Source organism: Pongo abelii, chromosome X (assembly GCF_028885655.2).
Source record: "Pongo abelii isolate AG06213 chromosome X, NHGRI_mPonAbe1-v2.0_pri, whole genome shotgun sequence".
NCBI lineage: Eukaryota > Metazoa > Chordata > Mammalia > Primates > Hominidae > Pongo > Pongo abelii.
The window spans coordinates 43670286-43694005 of NC_072008.2; the positions used below are offsets into that span (position 1 = coordinate 43670286).

General features: G+C 37.6%; 1 pseudogene; it reads right to left on the bottom strand.

Annotated features, from left to right (window-relative positions):
* Window positions 1-1891: 1891 nt before the first annotated feature.
* On the bottom strand, window positions 1892-2794 carry LOC100451581 (homeobox protein NANOG-like; annotated as a pseudogene).
* Between the last annotated feature and the right edge of the window lie 20926 nt (window positions 2795-23720).

Here is a 23720-nt window from a genome sequence, read left to right on the forward strand (position 1 = left end):
CTATGTTTTTTCAGACTTTCTGTGTTTTTGATACTCTTCACAGTTTAGAGGAGAACTGGTCAAATATTTTGTAGAGTGTATCTTAATTGGGATTTGTCTGATGTTTTTCATGATTAGACTGGGATTGTAGGATTTTGAGAAGAAGACCTCATCCATAAAGTGTCAATCTCATCATGTCATACCAAGTGTATATAATATTATCAGCATGACTTATCACTCTTGATATTGACCTGGATCACTTGGCTGAGGTATTGTTATATTTCTCCACTGTACATTTACTCTTTTATTTCCCCTTTTCCATACTGCAACTTTGGAAGGAAGACAATCAGTGTGCACAGTCCACGCTTAAGAAGTGGGAAATCATGCTCCACCTCTTTGAGGGCAGAGTATCTACATAACTTATTTGGAATTCTTCTGCACAGATTTGTCTATTCTCCTACACTTATATATTTATTCAATGATTTGTTTATAACAGTATGGACTCACAGATATTGATCTTGTACTTTGGGTTATAATCCAATACTACTATATTTCATTGCTTGAATTGCTCCCATTGTGGCCATTGGGAGCTCTTTCAGTTGGCTCCTGTGCCCTATAACATACATTGTGGTTTCATTTTGTTGTTGTTGCTGCTTAGCACTTCCTTGATTTCTAGCACTACAAGATGCTTCAGGCTCATCTTGTATATTTCCTGCCTCAGTCCTACAATCTGGAATTTCCCCCAAGAAGCCCCAGGTCCTTTTATTGGAGAATAATATTAGAAAACAAGATCGAGGCTCCAGGTGAGCTTGTTGCTACTGGGGTGTTGTTGCTCCTAGGTTCTCTCAGCTGATAGAGGGAGGAGAGATATGTGTGTATACTAACCCACGCATATACACATATCTATGAATATTTCTGTGTGTGACCATATGTATCTATATAAACCTAAATATGAGTTCATACTGTTGTCTCTGACTCTAATCTATTACCACATGAATCACTCTAGCCTTTGCCTGATGCTTATCTATAAACTCTTCACTCCAGCAGTGAGATACCTGGCTCCCACTTTCTGTCATTCATTTACTTAATTGTTCAGTTCCAGTATACATATATAGCAGTACTAGAATTGTTAATTCACATTTACAATTTATCAACAGGAATACAGGCTTATATACAGTTTTGTTTGCCTTTAGTTTTATAGACCGTTTATTTCCAAAGTTACTTTGGTCAACACCCTATTCCCCCACTGACTTCATTCATGTCATTTTTTAATATTTGTAATACATTCATTTTTTTAAGGAAAAATGGTTGTTTTATTCATTTGTACTTATACCAGCCAAAGTAGTACTAATGTCATTATGATGCAGCAAATACAAGACCTCTTTCTACAAATATTAGCATAACCAACAGAATGGGGGCTATAGTAAAACAGAGCCAAAAAGGGCTGAGGAAATAAATGTAGTATGTTACAGCTTAACCCTTCACCTCAACAGAGTTTTTAAAAAAATAAGTAAAGCCTCCCAAACCCAAAAAATAGGAATATACCTTAGTCACACCAATTTGTACTTTTATTTCTTATTATTGAGGTTAGATTGTAAACCCTAAAGACATCCAAACTAGTATTATATCTACTTATCTATAGCCAGAGACAGCTTCTATCATGTTGTCCTTAGCAGCCAAGGTTATTAAAATGTCTTTTCTCCAGGAAGATTCAATAGGAATAAAGAAAGAAACCTCTCTGATTAGGCTCCAATCATACCCCACCCTCCATAAAATTGACTGGATAGGCATAATGGAAACCAGAATACGTGGTTTCCAACCAAGAAAAATCCTATGAGGGAGGGGAGGCAAGGAGAGGTAGAATTCAGCCAGTGTCCACACTGAAATTGAGTAATATCAATTTCACTCATCTTCAGGTATCTTCAGGTTGCATGTTCATGGAGTAGTTTAGGAATAAATCTGTGGCTTGTGGAGTACTAAAATACCTAGTGGTCTGCTGTATTACATTATGGCTTTCCCCAGCAGTTTCCAAGGCAACCTCCAAGTCACTGGCAGGAGAATTTGGCTGGAACTGCATGCAGGACTGCAGAGATTCCTCTCCACAGTTATAGAAGGGACTGTTCCAGGCCTGATTGTTCCAGGACTGGGTGCACCAGGAGTGGTTGCTCCAAGAATGGATGTTCTGGGTCTGGTTGCTCCAGGTTGAATTGCTCCAGGTCTGGTTGCTCCACATTGGAAGGTTTCCAGTCGTGTTCACCAGGCATCCCTTGTGGTAGGAAGAGTGGAGGCTGGGGTAGGTAGGTGCTGAGGCCTTCCGAGTCACACCACTGCTATTCTTTGGCCAGTTGTTTTTCTGTCACCTCTTAGATTTCATTCTCTGGTTCTGGAACCAGGTCTTAACCTGTTTGTAGCTAAGGTTCAGGATGTTGGAAAGTTCTTGCATCTGCTGGAGGCTGAGGTATTTCTGTCTCTGAAATCTATCATTGAGTACACACAGCTGGGTGGAACAGAACACAGTTCTGGTCTTCTCTTTCTTGACCAGGACCTTGTCTTCCTTTTCTGTGGTGCTCTTCTCTGCAGAAGTGGGTTTTTTGCCTTTAGGACTGGTAGAAGAATCAGGGCTGTCCTGAATAAGCAGATCCATGGAGGAAGGAAGAGGAGAGACAGTCTCTGTGTGAGGCATCTCAGCAGAAGACATTTGCAGGGATGGATAGTTTTCTTCAGGCCCACAAGTCACCGGCGTAGGTGAAGATTCTTTACAGTTGGATGCTTCAGAACAAGGCAGGCTTTGGGGATAGGCTGGATTCACGATCATGTTATTATTGGGGAATAGGAGGGAAAAAATTAAGAGCTGGACTGTAAAAAAAAAAAGCCTAAGGCAGCTTTAAGACTTTTTTCTGGAAGATCTTAGAGAAATATGACCTCCAGAAGTCAAAGTATCAAGAAGTTGGGATGAAGTGAGTCACCCCCACAATAACAGGAGGCAACCAGCTCAGTCCAGCCTATATTTGTAATACACTTAGATGATTTTGTCACATTCCTCATTCCATCCTGGGATGCTCCTAATTCCTAAATGATTGTTTAGTTTGTATACATTAAGTATACAGTTAGTTTGTATACATTGTGTTTAGACATACTGCACAGTGCCATGTTATTACAATTATAGTATTGTAGAGAATATTTTCACCATCCTAAAACACAAACACGAAAACCTTGTGCATTGTCTTTTGAACCTTACATTCCTTCCCACAAACCCTGGATAGCACTGATGTTTTTATTGTCACTATAGGTTTGTTCTTCCTAGGATGTCATATAATTAGAATACTACAGTAATTAGCCTTTTCATACTGGCTTGTTTCACCTAACAATATGTGTTTAAAATTCATCCATGTCTTTTTATGACTTCATAGCTCATTTCTTTTTTAAAATTTTTGTTTTGCTTTGTTTTTTGAGATGGGGTCTCAATCTGTCACCCAGGCTGGAGTGCAGTGCCATGATCATAGCTCACTGCAGCTTCCAGCTCCTGGCCTCAAGCAATTCTCTTGCCTTAGCCTCCCAAGTACCTTGGACTACAGCATGCACCACCCTGCCCAGTTTCATTTCTTTCTATCCCTAAATAATATTCCATTGTATAGATGTCCCCCAGTTTGTTTATCCATTCTGCTATTGAAGAATTTCTTAGTTGCTTTGAGTTTTTGATAATTATGAATAAAACTGACATAAATAATATTGTGCAAGTTTTTTGTTTTTGGTTTTGTTTTGTCACAGGGTCTAACTCTATTGCCAAGGCTGGAGTGCCATGGTGCAGTCACAGCTCACCACAGCCTCAACCTCCTGGGGTCAGGTGATCCTCCTGCCTCAGCCTCCAAAGTAGCTGAGACTATAGGCGTGTGCCACCATCCCCAGCTAATTTTTTTTGTATTTTTTGTAGAGATTGGATTTTGCCATGTTGCCCAAGATGGTCTCCTGGGTTCAAACGATCTGCCTGCCTTGGCCTCCCAAAGTGCTGGAATTACAGACATACGCAACCGCACGTGGCCTATACAAGTTTTTGCATAGACATAGGTTTTCAAATTAATTGGGGAAATTTTTAGGAGCATGATTGTTCCATTGTATGGTAAAATATGTTTAGCTTTGAAAGAAACTGTCAAACTATTTTCAAAGTGGCTGTACCATTTTGCATTCCTGCCAGCAGTGAATGAGAGTTCCTGTGTCCCACATCCTAGTCAGAACTGGTATTGTCAGTTTTTTAGATTTTACCATTTCAATAGGTGTGTAGTGGTATCTCACTGTTGTTTTAATTTGTAATTTCCTGATGACAAATAATGTTGAACATCTACTTGTATATTTATTTTCCATTTGCATGTCTTCTTTGATGAGATGTCTGTCCAGATCTATTTTTTTTTAAATTAGGTGGATGTTTTAGGTGTTGTTTATAAATTTTGGGTACAAGTCGTTTATCAGATAATTTTTTTGAAAATGTTTTCTCCCAGACCATGGCTTGCCCTTTCATTCTCTAACATAGTCTTTCACAGAGCAAATTTTCTTCATTTTAACAAAATCCAACATCAATTTCTTTTTTTTTCGTGGATCATGCTTTTGGTATTGTATCTAAAAATTCATCATCATCCTAAGATCACTTATATTTCTTCCTATGTTTTCTTCTAGGAGTTTTATAGTTTTGCCACTTTCATTTAGGTCTGTAATCCATATTGAGTTCAATTTTCTGAAAGGTGTAAGGTCTGTGAGTAGGTTTCTCCCCCCATGGTGGGGACATCCAATTGTTCTGGCACCATTTGTTTAAAACAATATTCTTTCTTCATTAAATTGCCTTTGCTTCTTTGTCAAAAATCAACTGACTATATTAATATTGGTCTGTATATGGGCTATCTATTCTGTTCCATTGATCAGTGTGTCTACTCTTTCACTTACACTATGCTTTCTTGATTATTGTAGTTTTATATTAAGACTTGAAATCAGGTAGCAAGAGTGTTGCAACTTGTTCCTTTTCTTCATTATCATGTTGGATATTCTAGATCTTTTGCTTTTTATATAAACTTTACAATCAGTTTATAGATATTTCAAAATAATTTGCTAGGAATTTATTGATATTGCATTGCATCTGTGGATCAAGTTGGGAAGAATTTGTATCTTAATAATATTGAGTTTTCCAATCAATAAAAATTAAAATATCTTTTCATTTATTTAGATCTTTTCTTTTATCAGAGTTTTATAATTTTCCACATATAGATCCTGTATCTATTTGTTAAATTTGTACCTATTTCAATTTTTGGTGCTATTTTAATTGTTGTTATTTTAATTTCAAATTCCAATTGTTCTTTGCTGATGTATAAGAAAGTAATTGACTTTTGGATATTAAGCTTGTATTTCAGGACCATGCTATATCCTCTTATTAATTGCAGAATGTTAATTCTTTGGAATAATGTGCACAATCCAGTCATCTGTGAACAAAGACAGTGTTATTGCTTCCTTCTAAATCTATATACCTTTTTTCTTTTTCTTCTTTCCTTCCTTCCTTTCTTCCCTCTCCCGCTCCTCTTCTTTTTCTTATTCTCCGTTTCATTTTTTGTCTTACCACACAAGTCAGGATTTCCAGTGTGATGTAAAATAGGAGTGGTGAAAGATCACATTCCCACTTTGTTCTGAATCTTGCATGAAAAGTGTCCACCTTCTTATTATTACATTTGATGTTAGCTGTAGGTTTTTATAGGTATTCTTTTAACCAAGTTGAAAAAAAAAATTGCCTCTATTCCTAGTTTGCTAAGTGATATTTGGATTTTGTAAAATAATTTATTTGCATCAATTGACAGAATCATGTGAATTTTCTTCTTTAGCTCATTGAAATGGTAAAATGCATTCATTTAATTTCAAATGTTTAACAAGTCTTCCATACTTGAAGTAAATCCTACTTGGTCATGGTGTATAATTCTTTTTATACATTTTTGAGTTTTTTTTTTGCTAATATTTTACTGATAATGTTTAATCTGTGTTCATAGGGGATATTGGTCTTTGGGTTTTTTTTTCTCATAATGTCCTTTGGAATTAGGTTTTTTTATTAGGGTAATATTGGTTTCATAGAATGATTTTGGAAGTGTAAACTTTGTTTTTATTTTCTGGAGGACATTATGGAGAATTGGTATCATTTCTTCTTAAAGGTTTAGAGGAATTTACCAGTGAAACTATCTAGGCCTGGCTTTTTCTTTTGGGTGGAGATTATTCATTATTGATTCAATTTCTTCATTAGGGCTATTCAAGTTATTTGTTTCTTTTTCTGTGAGCTTTAGTAGTTTTTGTCTAAGAATTGGTTTATTTCATGTGAATTATCAAGCTTGCGGGTGCAGAGTTGTTCAGAGTTGTTCATGGTATTCCTTTTATTTTCCTTTTACTATCCACAGGCTCAGTGGTGATGACCTAAATGTATTACTGATATTGGTAATTACTGTTTTTTTTTCTTTTATTATTGGTTAGCCTGTATAGAGGTTTATAAATTCTATTGATTTTTCTAAGAAACATCTTTTAGGTTTGTTGATTTTTTTTATTGTTTTCTTGATTTTAGTTTCATTGGTTTCTGCTCTAATTTTTGTTATTTTTTTCTTCTGCAAGATTGCTTGAGGCATACATTTCTCTTCTATCTCTAATTTTCTAGTATGAAATGTTGTGTTGCTGAGTTTACAGTTTCTTTCTAATACATGCATTTAATAGTATATATGTTCCACTAAGCACTACCTTCACCACATTTCATATATTTTGATAAGTATTTTTAAGTTTTCATTTAATTAAAATATTTTTAATTTCTCATGAGACTTCTTCTTTGATTTATGTGTTATTTAGAAGTGTGTGGTTTTATTTCCAAATATTTTGAGGTTACCAGCTATCCTGTTATTGATTTTTAGTTTAATTCCATTGTGCTTGGAGATATACATTGTATTATACCATTTTAAATTTGATAAAGTGTGTTATGTGGTCCAGAATATGCTTTATCTAGGCAAGTAGTCCATGCAAGCTTGAGAATGAATGTTCACTTCAATCACTGCACTTGGATTGAATGTTCTATAAATGCCAAATCGATCAAATTGATTGATAGTGCTATTCAGCACTATCCTTATTGATCTATCCTTGCTGATTTTTTACTTTCTTAATGTATCAATTACTGAAATTGAAGTGTTGAAATTTCCAACTATGATAGTGAACTTTTTCATTTTTCCTTTTAGTTCTATCAGTTTTTGCCTCACCTATTTTGGCACTTAGCGGTTAGGTGCATACACAATAAAGATTGTTATGTCTTCTTGGGAATTTGCCCCTTTATCATGAAGTAATGCTTCTCTTTATCCATGATAATTTTCCTTGTTCTGAAACTGCTTTGCCTGAGATTAATATAGCTACTCCAGCTTTTATTTTATTAATGTTAATATAACATATTTTTCTTCATCCCTTTACTTGTAACCTGTTTTATTCATTATGTTATAGCAGATTTTTTGGAAACAATAAACAGTTGGGTCTTTTGTATCCCAACCTCTTTATTTTAATTGATATATTTAGACCATTCATATTTTAAATGATTATTGATATAGTTGGTGCAATGTGCTAAATATCTGTGTCCCTCCCAAATTTCTATGTTGAAATAATAATCCACAATGTGATGGGATTAGGAGGTGGGGTGTTTGTGAGATGATAAGATCATGAGGGTGGAGCCCTTATGAATGGAATTAGTGTGCTTATAAAAGGGATCCCAGAGAGCTCTCTCACCCCCTTTCCACCATGTGGGGGTACAGGAAGACAACAATCTGCAACCCAGAAGAGGGCTCTCACCAGAACCCGACCATGCTAGCACCCTGATCTCAGACTTCCAGTCTCTCTGGAATAAGTATATGTACATATGTATCCCTTACAAGAGAACCTTGAGAAACAAATTTCTGTTGTTTTTAGGCCACCCAGTCTATGGTGCTTTGCTATAGTAGTCTGAACTGACTAAGACAGTGATATTGGCAGTAACTCTCTAGGTTCACTTGTCTCTCTGTGTGGCAGGTGGGCTTGCGGCCTTAATTCTCTGATTGGTTTGAGACAATTCATTAATTTTCAGTTTTCTGGGCTTTTTTATTATTGTAAGGATGGGAGTAATGACTTAGAGAATCTTTGTATGTTGGAGCTAAAACCAGAAATCTGGTTTATTGCTTTTTGTTCTGGCATTCCATCAAATAAAAACTTCACCACTAAGCCAGATGGAAAACTAGTCTCTGTCTGTGAAAGTCATTAACATCACACACACCAAAGCCTCTAACGGCTCCATAAACCAAACATTTTAAGAAACCAGTGGTATAGACTAAAGAATAAACCCATTCTTAAAAGTATTATCTACATATGATGAGCCAAAGTGGTTTCTGCCTCATTAAGTTTTAATCCTTGGACTGAACTGAAGTTCACAAAATGAATTCATCTAATGGCTTAGGGTTTGGATCTAGAATTTTCTATCAGTGGCCTTGTTCAAGTTTACTTATTCTCTCTATGCCTAAATTTCTAACTATAAAATGGGGAGACTAATAATTATTTTGTATAGTTTTATGAATATTAAATAATATATTTAACAGTGCAAAGTACTCAAGAATTTGTCTCCCACTCTTCAATTCTTAAGTATTACAAAAATTAATATAATAGATATGTAACTCCACATTTTATATAAATGTTTGAAAATAATAGGAATGGCCAGGTGCAGCAGCTCATGCCTGTAATCCCAGCACTTTGGGAAGCCAAGGCAGGAGGATCGCTTGAGCCCAGGAGTTCAAGACCAGCCTTGGTAGCAAAGTGAGACCCCAGTCTATACAAAAAAATTAAAAAATTATCCGGGCTTGGTGGCACAAGCCTATAGTCCCAGCTACTCAGGAGGCTGAGGTGGGAGAATCACTTAAACCCAGGAGGTTGAGGCTGCAGTTGTTCATGCCACTGCATTCCAGCCTGTGCAATAGAGTGAAACATTGTATCAAACAAAGAAAATAAAATAATAGGAATGCAGCCAATGTCAGCCAATGAAGCCCAAGATGCTTTATGAAATCTGGAATCCCTTATAAGAAAAACCATAACCAAGAAAATAACAAAAAAAAAGACTCTCCTGTAATACAAGCCATATCTGTTATGGACTCAACGTTTGTGTTCCTTCAAAATTCATATGTTAAAGCCCTAGCCCCCAATGTCATGGCATTTAGAGGTGGGACCTTTGGGAGATAATTACGTTCAAATGATTTTATGAGGCTGAGGGCCCCATGATGGGATTAGTGCCCTTATAAGAGAAGGAAGAGAGACCAGACCTCTTTCTGTCTCAGTGAGGACACTGAGAAGATGGCTGTCTGCAATCCAGAGAGTACTTACCAGGGGACCAAATCAACTGTCATTTTGATCATGTACTTCCGAGTCCCCAGAACTGTGAGAAATAAATTCTTGTTGTTTAAGCCACCCAGTTCGTGGTGTTTTGTTATGGCAGCTTTAGTTGACTAGGATAATCAAACCACTCCTTGTCTGAAAACCTTTTAAAGACAGACAACCTGATAGAAAAATAGGCAAAACACTTGAAGAGGAAGTTTGAAAAGAAAGGATATCTAAATGGCCAGTGTGTGAATATATGAATACAAGGGGACTTTTAAAAGTTTGTGAAAATGGAATTAAAAGATAAAAATAAAAATAAAAATACATACATTTTATTTCTCAACATAACTTCCATCAAGTTCAAGACACTTTTGTAAATGATAATACCAGTCCCTTATTCTATCCATAAAGAACTGAGGGCCCTGGGAATTTAATCATGTCAATAGTCTTTTGTAGATTATTAACTGAAGAAAAGTGGGTGCCCTTTAAAGATATTTTAAGATTAGATAACAAAAAGAAGTCAGAAGGAGCCAAATCAGTATTGTAAGGTGTATTAGGCATACACCTTACAATACTGATTTCCCATCGAAACTCTCACAAAAATTGCCCTTGTTTGATGAGAGGAATGAGCAGCATTGCCATGGTGCAGAAGGAGTCTTTGGTGAAACTTTCCTGGGCATTTTTCTGCTACAGCTTTGGCCAGCTTTCTCAAAACATCCTCATAATAAGTAGATGTTATAATTCTTTGGCCCTCCAGAAAGTCAACAAGCATAATACTTTGAGCATCCCCCAAACTGTTGTCATGACCTTTGCTTTTGACTGGTCTGCTTTTGCTTTAATAGGACCACTTCCACCTCTTAGTTGCCACTGCTTTGATTGTGCTTTGTCTTCAGGATCATACTGGTAAAGCCATGTTTCATTTCCTGTTACAGTTGTTCAAAGAAATGCTTCAGGATCTTAATCCCACTTATTTAAAATTTCCATTGAGGCTGGGTGTGGTGGCTCATGCCTGTAATCCCAGCACCTTGGGAGGCCAAGGTAGGAGGATTGCTTGAAGCCAGGAGTTTGGGACCAGCCTGGGGAAGCTCTACAAAAAAAAAAAAAAAAAAAAAAAAAAAAGACACAAAAAAAATTAGTTGGGCACAGTAGCATGTACCTGTAGTCCCAGCTACTCAGGAGGCTGAGGTGCAAGGATCACCTGAGCCAGGAGGCTGAGGCTGTGGTAAGCTGTAATCTCACCACTGCACTCCAACCAGAGTGACAGAGTGAGACCCTGTCTCAAAAAAAAAAAAAAAAAAAATTCATTGAAATTCTGCTCTTATTTACAGCTAATATGGGCACAACAGTTTTGGCACCTGTCAAGTGGAAAATTTCCTCAACTTTAATTTTTCAGTCAGGATTGTGTAAGCTGGACCAATGGAAATATCTATGGTATTGGCTTTCATTTGTGCTATTAATCCTCGGTCCCTCAATCCTCTTCAATTAGGGCACGAACAAGATAAATTTTTTACTAGCAAATTGATGTGGATGAGCTGCCACTGCAGACTTCATCTTCAACATCATCTCGTTCCTTATTAAAATGAGTTATCCATGGTAAACTGCTGATTGTTTTGCAGCATTGCCCCCATAAACTTTTTGTAAAGTATCAATGATTTCATCACTCTTCCAATCAAACTTCATCATAAATTTGATGTTGGTTCTTGCTTCAGTTTTAGCAGAATTCATGCTGCTCTGATACGGGCTCTTTTCAAAGTAATGTCTTATCTTTCTTAGTGCCTCAAACTAGATCCTGTTCAGACATGTTTTAACAAGTTAGTATGAGTTTACTTTGGTGCAAAAATCTCTTGAAATTTATGCATAGTTTTTTCATCATACACATTTTCCACGAACTTTTTGAAAATCATTCATATGTGCTCAATGTCATCAAGCAAGTGCAAATTCAAACTTCCAATAGGTAATATCAAGAATTGGCAAGGATGTAGAGCAATTGAAACTCTCATATGCTGCCAGCAGGGATATAATTTGTGAGAATTTCCTTGGAAAACTCTTTTGCAGTATTTATTAAAGTTTAATATATGCATGCTAATGACCCAGAAAGTCCACTGCTAGGCATAGAGCCAACAAGAATTTGTACACATGTTCACCAAAACATGTATAAGAATGTTCATAGCAACACTATTCATTATAGCCCAAACCTGGAAACTATAGAATTCCCATCAATGGTAAAATGGATAAACAAATTCTATTAAATTTACACAATAAATATTATACAGCAACAGGAATGAATGAATTATACACAACTATATGCAACAATAAGGATGACTCTCATATCCATAATATTAAGTTAAATAAGTCACACAAAAGAATACGATATATTATTTCATTGGTATAAATTTCAAAAGCAGGCAAAAAATAGGTGTTAGGAGTTAGGTTTGCAGTTACTATTGGGGAAATGAAGTATTGAAAGGATAGGGCACAAGGTGCGGGGCTGCTTTTGAAATGCTGGTAATGCTCTAGTTCTTGGATCTGGATACTGGTTATATAAATGTTCTCATGTTGTCAAAATTCATTGATCTGCATACTTATAATTTGTGCCCTTTTCTCTACATATACTATACTTCAATAAAAACGTTCAAAAAATTTTAGTAAATTACTAGGTTCTCAGAATGCTGCCCACACATCTCAGTTTGGCATTTGGGGGAATCTATGTGTGATCCCTGCCACGTCTCCAGCACATCATCCTTCAACACTCACCCCATATCAAGTCATTTCTTGCTCCAGCTGTATTTCACTTCTTGAATGTTCCAAATTTATAAATGCTGTTCCTCGCCTTTGACTCTTTTTTTTTTTGTAAAGCAAACCAGGATTATACTGGGGCTGTTGGGGTGAAAATGGGGAGAAAGTAGAAATAAACCAGTCTTACAGAAAAACAACCACAACCCGTCTTCGAGGTCCTAGCTCAAGTATCACCTAATCTTCAAAACCTTCCTTCAATCTTTACATGGAGATGAACCCATCTTTTCTGGGCCACCAGAATTTTGAATATGTCTCTACTGCAGCTCTTATATTGCTATATTTTAAATGCTTCCTTACCTGTATTTTCCTTGTAACTGTGAACTTAAGGTGACAATAATGCTTTATTCATTTCTGTATTTCATGTTTAGAGAGTACCTGTTTCATGCTAAGCACAATGCTATATTTGATGAAAGAATAGATACTTAAATGTATGAATGAATTATCAAGTCATGGAATATTAGCTCTGAAAAGCACCTTGGCAATCCAATTCATTGATTTCACTGTTACCAGAAAACGTGGAATTGTCCATAGTCACATAGCTAGTTATTAGGAGATAGGACTAGAACCTAGTCTATTCTCTGGTACTGTTTATTTCCGTAAATTTTTTAGAATTTTATTTTAAAGTGATATTAGACTTACAAAGAAGTTGTAAAAATAGCCCAGAGAGCTCCCATACACCCTTCACTCAGCTCTCCCTAATGTTAACATCTTATATAACCATAGTACAATGATTAAAACTAGGAAATTAACAGTGACACAACTCTATTAACTTATAGATTTTATTTGAATTTTACCAACTTTTCCACTAAAGTCGTTTTCCTGTTCCAGGATCCAATCCAGAATCCCATATTGGATTAACCTTTCAAGATTCTTTCATTTCCTCCAATCTGAGAGAGTTCCTGTCTTTCTTTGTTATTTATGACCTTGACATTTTTGAAGAATACTGGAAAGTAGAAAAGTCACTACTGAAGAGTACATTTTGTAGAATGTCCCTCAATATGGGTTTGTGTGATATTTCTCATGATTTTATTGAGGTTATGCATTTGGCAGTATGGAATACCATAGAGTTGTTGTTCTCTTTTTTGTGTATCTTATCAGGGCACACATGAGGTCAATATATCTTATAAGTAGTGATGGTCACCTTGATCACTTGGTTGTGTGTCTGTAGCATTTTTCCTCTATGAGGCTACTATTTTTCTCTTTGTAATTAATAAATATCTTAGAGGAGCTATTTCAAGACTGTGCATGCCCAAATGTGGTAGTTGTTGCCTCCAGAATCTTAAAAGGCTGATTTCCAATGTATTTCCCAGAGACTCTATAGTAACATCTATAATAGACAGCTCACTGCTAAGCAATAATCTCTTTGTCTAGTCCACATATCTGGGAGCTGCTTTAGAGCAGGTTATGTCTTTCTCTCTCTATTGCTGTGGCTTAGCATGGTCCTTAGTTTATTGAAGCTACTTTCTAGCTGTATGACCATGTGCCTCACCAACAACTACATTTGGGCATGCTGTTTAGCCCCATTTGCCAACATGCCCACAAGGCTGCCAGTTTCAAGTGTGTTTTCTAGAGCAAGAAAGGGCTTTGCAGCATATGCAGGTTGATATATTAGCTTCACTGTTACTGGGGCCTTGTGAGCCAGCAAACTTAAGGGTATTTGAAAATGTCTGTGGCAAATAGGGATTGTATATGGAATCACTAAAAATCTCCCCTAGGTTTACTGTGAGAGTTAAAGGAGTTAATGCATTTGAAGTGCTTAGAAAATGGACTGGCACAAAGCACCAAATCAATACATATTAGCTTTTATTTATTATTATTGAAGGTGTTCTTTATGATCTTGTTGAATGAATGGATGAATCAATGACTAAGAGCAAGACAAAAACTAGAAAGCAAAGAAAAATGGCCTCATTCTTGGGTGATGTCTAGTAACTACACCAACTAAGTTTTATAGTGCTACATGGACTTGAAAATATTGGTTCTCAATTATACAAATAGTTCAGTTGTGTACCAGTGATTCCTAACTAGCAACACTATATGATGCATTATCAGTAATATACATTTATACATGGTGATGATTAGGTTGCTATTGTTTTAAAATTTCAGAAAAAAAACTATACTTAGTAATGCTTTCTCATTACTGAAGGGTTCTACTTACTCTGTAGAAAGAACTCTCTCTAACCCACTGTTCCAGAGAATTGCTAGACAGCAGACAACAGCAGAAGCTAATTAGAGTGTCAAGACCAGGAAGACTTTTTTGGAGCAGTGGTCTCTAAAGTGGGATGCTTATACTCAAGGGTAATACAAGACAATACACTTGGAGGAGGGAAGTGTATTAGTCCATTTTCATGATGCTGTGAAGAAATATTCAAGACTGGGTAATTTATAAAGGAAAGAGGCTTAATGGACTCACAGTTCCACAGGGCTGGGGAGGCCTCAGGAAACTTACAATCATGGTGGAAAGGGAAGCAAACATGTCCTTCTTCACATGGCTGCAGGAAAGAGAAGGGCCGAGTAAATGGGGCACCCCTTATAAAACCATCAGATCTCATCAGAAGTCACTCACTATCACAAGAACAGCATGAGGGTAATTGCCCCTACAATTCAATTACCTACCACTGGGTCCCTCCCACGACATGTAGGGATTATGGGAACTATAATTCATGATGAGAATTGGATGGGGACGGAGCCAAACCATATCACGAAGAAATATTAGAATTTCACGTTATATTGATGTATGAATTAAAAAGCAGAAAGTTCTACCATTATTTACTATAAGGCATCCTTATTTGATCCACAAATCTAGAGTCATGGGTCGCTCATGGTTCAGTGCCTCTCTCATCAGATTGCATAATGTAGCATGTTACAATAGATTGCTGTTTACATCTACACAGTTAAGAAAATTAATGGCTCATATAATCTGGTTTTAGCTGAACAAACCTTCATAAAGTGGTTAAGGGTCTAGAAATTATTTCTGCCGGATGGATGGATGGATGGATGGATGGATGGATGGATAGACAGATAAACAGACAGACAGACAGACAGATAGATTCATCAAACACGATTTTAAGGTAACACTAATAATGTAAGCTCAAGCAAACAAAAATAAAAAGGCAGGGCCAAAACTTCTACTCCTAGTACAAACTCTTCTTTGGACAGTAAATGAGATTTTAAAAAAACAAACAATGAGGATTTACTCAGATTTGCCCAGAAGCTAATGAACTTGTAAGATTAACAATGAGATTATTTGAAATATGAATTCACATATACAATTATTAACAATAAACATCTCCCAAAGTGTCTATTTTATATTGTAGCCCTTGTGAAGGATGATTTCAACCATGGAAATAACTAAAACCAAAGACATAATTGAACTAAACCTTGAGCTCAGTTCTGAATCACTGTATTATAATATTATCCTGAAATTTCAGAATTATTCAAATTTGTAATGAAATTCCTTAACTCTAGGAGTGTCTGGAGAGACTCATTATGCATAAATGCATTCAATTTAGCAAATTTAGAAACAGTTTAAATATTAAAAAATAGAGAAATGGACAGTAAATTATAGTGTTACCATATAACAGAATATTACGCAGATATTTAAAATCACAGTTCTTAATACCTATGTATCTATGTTGAAATACACTTACCACATTTGTAAACAAGCATGTTTAGCAGTATATAAATGTTAATATTATCGCTATAATATTTCTTAAAGACAAATAATATTAAAAACAAAAAACAGTTTATTTGGAAATTAAAGGATTATGGATCATTTTCTTTATTATTGTTGTCATTGTTATGGTTACACTGTGCATGGTTTAAGACAGAAAAACAAGTAAAAATCATGAAATTAAAAGGAAATTGAACTGTATCATGAACCTAATCTGTCAGCTTTATAAAATGTGCTGCAGCTGAAAATAGAGTATATTCAACAATCAGAGAGTTATACAAATGCACAGGTTTATTCTTCAGTTACTAATTCCCCAAGGGTAGCATCTCCCTTACAGAGTGTTTTTCACAGATCCTCTTTTTGTTTACAAGTGGAAGTGAACCATTTCTTCCATTACTCTGAAATCCTTAATTTTCCCAAAAGGAAATTTCCTGGGGCTATTCTTTTTTTTAATTTTTCTCCTTTCCTCCAGTTGTCCCTGTTCAGTCTCTCAGTCTCCTTTGCAGCCATTCTTCCTTTGTCCATTCCATAAAATCACTGCTCCCTGGGGTTCTGTTCTTGACAGTCTTCTCTTTTCACTCTATACCCATCCTAGGCAAACCCATTAATTTCTGTGGATTCATTCACCATGTGGTTATATGCTAATGACTTTTAAATCTGTTCCTCCAGACCTCTCTCTATATATTTCATCTGGTTGCCTTACAGGTTACTCCAGTGTAATAGGTCTAAAGCTGCATTCATTTATCATTGTGCCTATCTCTTCCACCCTTCTCCCTCCATCCTCTGCATTGCTTATTTGTGTGAAAGGTGACATTACCCCTGCCCCCAGCCATCTCAGATTACCCATTTTATTTAAGTTTCCAAATCTAATCAGTCACTAAGACAAGACAAATATACCTCCATGATATATCCTGAATCTATATTCCTGTCTATGTACTCCCCACCATTACCTATGTTACTATAGTAATATAAGTATGCGTAACCTCTGTTATAGTAAGCCATATCTTAACTAGTGCCTCTACCTTCATACCTTTCCCACTCCAAACCAGTTTCCAAGCTTTAGCCACAGTAATCTTTGCAAATGCAAACCCTTACATATCATATTCAACCACACAATGCTCAAATGACTCCCTACAACCTACTGAATAGAGTTTAAACAGCTCAGCCTAAGAAGAATGTCAGCCCTACTTCAATTTTTAATCAGCCTCCTCTCATACCATCCCTTGTACTGCAGGCTCCAGCCATTTTGAAATATGAGAAACCCCCACACATTTTCCTATGGCTGGGCAGCACAAGTCCTCTGCCCGGGTGCCCTTCCATACAGCCATTTCCTTGGAAATCCTTACCTACTACAGGGCTACCCCACCTCATCCTCAAAGCCATTCCTTATTTCTCAGTTTGGGTTGGCTGCCTCTCCTCTGTGGTCCCACAGTATCTTACTTTTATCCTCATGTTTATCACACCAAACGCATCCATTTATTTGTCTGGACTTTTCCCACTAGATGGCAAGTACCTGGAGAGTAGGGAGTGTGTCATTTCTTGTTGCCAGTGCATCCCAGAACTTAGCTCAGAGACTTAGAGACAGACAAACAAGAGACTGGTGGTTATGGAAGTGGGGAGTCTCTCCTTTCCCTGAGGGCTTCTGAGAGATGAGTAACTTTTCTGCACTCTGCACTTTTCCCTATGAAAGCAACAAGGAGGACTAGCTACATGCAAAGTGGAGAGGTAACTCTTCTGTCCCCACATATCTCCCCTCACACTTTCCTGTCCTAAGCACCCAGGTCTTGCATGTTCTCCAGCCTATGGTGATCTGCTCTAGTCTGGCTATCACATTAAAAAACATCTGAGGCCAGGCGCGGTGGCTCACGCCTGTAATCCCAGCACTTTGGGAGTCCGAGGTGGGTGGATCACGAGGTCAAGAGATTGAGACCATCCTGGCTAACACGGTGAAACCCTGTCTCTACTAAAAAAAAATACAAAAAAAATTAGCAGGGCGTGGTGGTGGGTGCCTGTAGTCCCAGGTACTCGGGAGGCTGAGGCAGGAGAATGGCGTGAACCAGGGAGGTGGAGCTTGCAGTGAGCCGAGATTGCACCACTGCACTCCAGCCTGGGCGACAGAGTGAGACTCTGTCTCAAAACAAAAAACAAAAAACAGAAAACAAAAACAAACAAAAAACATCTGGGAGCATCTATGATATACTGATACAATATTGATTTCAAGGAGAAGTTGTGTTTTGATTGGTAACAATGTTTGATTTAGAGGAATGAATCCTAAACAGTAGTATTTCAAAATTTTTGACAATTTTATGTTGACAAGGGCATGGTTGAAAACACTGCTCTAAATTCTTGTGACATTTTCAGTCAAGAGGTTGATTGAGTCCTTTCCCTTGAATCTGGGTGGACATGGGGATGCTTACAGAGTGATGCAATGTTTCTTCTAAGCCTGAGTCATAAAAGGTCATGCAACTTACAACAGGTTCTTTAAACACTCAGTCTCTAGACATCCCTCTTAGTATGTTTCCTCTGGGATCCAACTGCCATGGTGTAAGAAGCTCAAGCCACATGGAGAGGCCATGTGTAGTGTTCCAGTTGATAGCTTCAGATGAGCTAGGCTTTGAGTCATCCCAGCCCAGATGTCAGGTATGTGAGTGAAGAAGCTTCCAAATTATTCCATCCCTAGCCATTCAGTTCATCCCTAGTCATTCAAATATTTCCATTGGAGGCTCTGTGTATGGTGTGGCACAGACAAACCATCCCTACTCTGTCCCATATGAACCCCTGACCCACAGACTCTGTGAGCATAACAAATTTTGTTGCTTAACATCACTTAGTTTGGGGTGGTTTATCACATAGCAACAGTGGAGATGGGGAATTACAGGGCAGGAGGCAGATCTCTATGCCTCTCATATCGTACCACAAACATCACATCTGACCCCATAGAATAGTGGATTTCTAAGATCCCACAGAGTACCAAGGGAAGAAATGCATTTCAAGAGCTATGGAGGTAAATTTTAGCTAACACTGAGAAATTGGCTCTTTAGCAAGCTAGGTGATGGGGGTGGGGGCAAAGGCTTATGTGTAGGTTTTCCCAATATTCATGGTGCAAATACTCTGCCCTAATCAATTTCAAGCTACCAACATTTGCAAAATTCCAGAAAATTTACAAATCAGCACTCAAGAGCCAAAATAGATAGGCTCCAACACAACACTGGGACCATGACACTCTGGTGACTCAGTTGCCCCTTTCATACTCCTCAGCTTACCCTTAATCATTCCATGATATCTGAAAAGAACCATATTGGATACCTGGGATACCTGGAAATCTGTGGTTCTTCATAATAGTAGGAAACCAGAAATTAAAAGGAATAAGATATAATGGGTTGGCCTTGGGTTCATTTTTCTGCCAACTATGTCACCATCTTAATTTAACAAACTATACTCCATGAACTTCTGGCACTTCATCCAGAAAATATTTAATAAAAAGTAAGTCAGACATGGCGGTGAGCACCTCTAGTCCCCAACTACTCAGGAGGCTGAGGCAGGAGACCTCATCTCTAAAACAAACAAATAAAAACAAGCAAATAAACACTTAAAAAAAAGAGTACTGTCCTGGCAAGGGCCCTTTATTGTAGCCATCAATCAGGTTCTAGCTGTTTTAAATAGAAAAAAAGATATAGATGTTTAAGGAGTTTTCAGAATCTCCAGAAAGACAAGGGAACCAGGTTTGAATGCTGCAAAATGAGAAACAATAGCCAGGAGACACACCTAATCAAATTACAGGACTCCCTTAGCAGAAACTTCATTAGTATCTTGCCTGCCACAAATTTCTATGATACCAGAGCTGAATCAGGAGAATCAAATGCCTCCACTTCAGATAAAACTGAGCTCAAATCCTGGAAACTAGACTTACCAGCACTGTCTTTAAATAATTTATATAATGTATTGAGTATCTTTTGCATATCTTAAATGGGGACAATCTTTTATCAGACATATCTTTTGGACTTCCTCAAATTTTCTTCTCTTCACTTGTCTGTTGATCTCATCTACTGGCTTCACGTCAGCTGCCTTTGTAGCCAACTGTGGCAGCCATGGAGGTACACTGCTCTGATCTCCCTTTGAGAAAGAACTTGCTGATGGGCCTCAAGGAATGCAGTTAGGTGACATTGTCCAAGTGTTAGCACTTCAGCTTTTGAGCTGAGACCATGCTCTTCCTTGGAGGCCCTTAGCCAATGTCTGAGCATGGCAGGCAAGGCCCTGGCTATTTTGAGGATTGGCTGAGACTTCGTCAGATCTGCACCAGTTCATGGCTCTCCCTCCCCCTTATCTTATTCCTCCCACTTGCCTTTCACAGGTGTCAGTTCTACATTATGGTCTGAAGGCTTTCTCTGCCTGATCCTTCTTCTCGCTTCATTCATTAGGAATTGCGCCTCCAATAAACCTCATGCACTCCTAATTCCATTTCAGCATCTGCTTCCTCAAAGACTCAGTTGATATACTGACCAACTTTATGAAGCTGATAAATCACATTTTTGTAGTTTGGCTCCTTCAGCCACTTCCATACTCCAGTGAAGTGCCACACCAGAAAGAGTAGAATCTGGCATCCAGAGCACCTACTACAAGGGCTTGATGAAACAACCTGGAGGAATGAAGGAGTTAAATCCTGCTGACCCTCAGGGCAAATGTTAACCAATGGGAGACAGAAGACTAAGTCAGGCAAATATATTTCCTCTCCTTTTCTCCCTCTGAAGCAATCTTCTAAAACATGCTTTCTCCATACATCTTGTGCAAAGATACCCCCCATATATGACTGGGTGGACATGCTGAGCAGTCAGCTGTGTCTCTTCAAGGCTTGTGATGAAACAGTGGCCAGTGAAGTAATAACTCTCTTTGCTTGTTTCCTAGCCTTTCCTGTCTGTTGGACATTTCCCTCACTCTCACTGCCCTGAGAACACCTCTTCCAAATGAAGCATTAGCGCCTTAATGCTTGCTCAACGCTCTGTTTTCTAGGGAACCCAGCTAATAAAGATACTATCTGTATTACAGAATTGTTAAGAAGGTTAAATTAGATAACATTCCTAGTATAGGCCTGGAATGCAAGAGGCACTCAATAATATCTAGCTTAATATTTGCTTGGCTGTCCTCCAGGCAGGAGGATAGGAGCTAGAATGAGAGAGTGAGGGCTTTGGAGTCCACATAGAATGCACAAGTAGTGATTCCAGCTTCTCTCTGCCCTGTCTGTTCTGAAACACCGTGAGTTGCATCACTGCATGACAAACTAAAGTCCAGGGCTTTAAACCCCTGTGAAAACAAGACTTCTCCATATGGGGACCCAGTGACAGGACACACACAGTCATCTGCAGTATTAGAGGGTGAGGGAATTTTCTTTCTGAGCCAGAAAATTAGCTTCTTTATTGATTACCTTGTGCAGTTGGAGTAGAATACTTCTATATGTGGAAATGCTCTATGAATCCCTATATTGTATCTATAAACCATACACAGTTTGTGGGATGCCACATGTGCATTTAGGAGAAATGATCCAAAGTTAGCATTTATTCTAGTTCAAGCACTAGGAAACCAAAGATCAATGTGCTTTTTTAGAACAGAAGGCTTGACTGCTCAGGGTATATGCCATCTGCATCTGTTTCTAATTGGCATGTGTGATTCAGGTGCATGAGAGTAGATAGCTGAGGAAAGAGTGGAGCAGTTCATCTCTCCCAGGAACTATATAGATTTGCCTCCCATGGGGTTAATTTCTGTCTTGTCTCAGGACTATGGAGCACTCAGTGAGAGGTGACTGCAGAAATAATAGGTGAAAGCAGCAAATGAACAGGCTACTACATTATCTCTGTGCATTTGTGAAGCACTTATTGTATAGAAAGGTAAGTTGGGGCCACTTTTTATTAGTTTGTTCCCCCCAGCAATCTAGGTAGAAAGCAACTGTTGGAAAAAGAATCAAATAGTTCCCACTGTCGAGCCTGTTCAAAAGACAGAAAGGTTAGCTCTATGTTTCTTAAAATCTATGGACCCCCTGTATTAGAATCCCTGGGGTGGCCCAGATGATCCCTTTCAAACAAGCACCCTGGGTGATTCTGATGAGTACTAAATTTAAAAGCCTTTGATTTAATTGAACTAAATTATTATCCAGTCCAACTTTTTACATTCAGTTCTCAGGAGGAGAAAAAGCACTAAATGAGAAAGCTTCCTGATGGACAAAGCTCTCTCTCTACTCCTGGGGAGGTGAAATGTAACAGAGGTCCCTGCTGTGACTCCCTCCAGAATAACTTGTAACTGGCCTTAAGTGCAGACAGGCTGGGCTCCAGATTGCAGGCATTTTAGTGCCTTACCAACGGGAAACTAAGTTGAAATATACTTAGTTTATCAAGAGAAGGCAATATTGATGTAGTTTGCAAGCTGACCAAGTTAATTGTTGATGTGCCTAGTATAGCAATAGTTTCCAGGCATACTCTACTGCCTACTGTACCAACTTACCGTGGGTAATAAAATAAAGGAGTAGTAAATAAACATACTAATAGTTCTATGTCATCTTATTACATGTGTAGATTCATACAACACAATCACAATGAAGATACAGAACTGCTCCATTACCATAAAGACTTTCCTAGTACCACATTCACACCCACCCCTCTTTCCTCCACTATCTCTAAACCCTGGCAACTATTAGTTCTCTATCTCTATAATTTTGTCATTTTTAGAATGTTCTTTAAATGGAATCATACAGTGTGTGATCTTTTGAGATAACTTTTTTTTCACTCAGCATAATGCCCCTGGGAGCCATCTAAGTTACTGCATTATCAATATTTCATTTCTTCTTATTCCTGAGTACTATTCCATAGTATGATATAACATAGTATGTTTAACCATTCACCCATTTTTATTGTTTCCAGTTTTTGGCAATAACAAATAAAAGTGCTATGAACATTCATGTACAGGTTTTTGTGTGGACATAAATTTTCATTTATCTGAAATAAATGTTTGTTGGCCACATGAATATCTTATCTTTGAGAAGTGCCTGTACGTGTCCTTTGCCCGCTTTTTAATGAGGTCATTTGTTTTTTTCTTGTAATATCCAGGATCTACAAGGAACTTAAACAAAATTACAAGACGGATAGATTGTAAAAATTTTCTGCCACTCTCTAGGTTGCCTTTTCATTCTGATGATAGTTTCTTTTGCTGTACAGAAGCTCTTTAATTATACCCCATTTGTCAATTTTTGCTTTTGTTGCATTTGCTTTTGGTGATTTCATCATGAAACCTTTGCCCGTGCCTATGTCCTGAATGAAACTGCCTAGATTTTCTTCTAGGGTTTTTATAGTTTTGGGTTTTACATTTAAGTCTTTAATCCATCTTGAGTTAATTTTTGTATAAGGTGTAAGGAAGGGGTCCAGTTTCAATTTTCTGCATATGGCCAGCCCACTCTCCCAGCACTATTTATTAAATAAGAAATCCTTTCCCCTGTTGCTTGTTTTTGTCAGATTTGTTGAAGATCAGTTGGTTGTAGATATGCAGTCTTATTTCTGAGTTTTCTATTCTGTTCCATTTGTCTATGTGACTGTTTTTGTACCAGTACCATGCAGTTTTGGTTACTTAGCCTTGTGATATAGTTTAAAGTCAGATAGTGTGATGCCTCCAATGCTAAGCAAAAAGAACAAAGCTGGAGGCATCATGCTACTGAACTTCGAAAAGATTATCTTTCCTCCATTGAATTGCCTTTGTACCCTTGTCAAAAATCAGTTGGCCATACTTGTATAGAGCAGTTCTGGGCTCTCTATTCTGTTCCAATGATCTATGTATCTATTCCTCCACCTGTACAACACTAATACCAATTGTTCTTTGTATCTATCTCTACACCAACATCCTACTAATATATAGCTACAGTGTT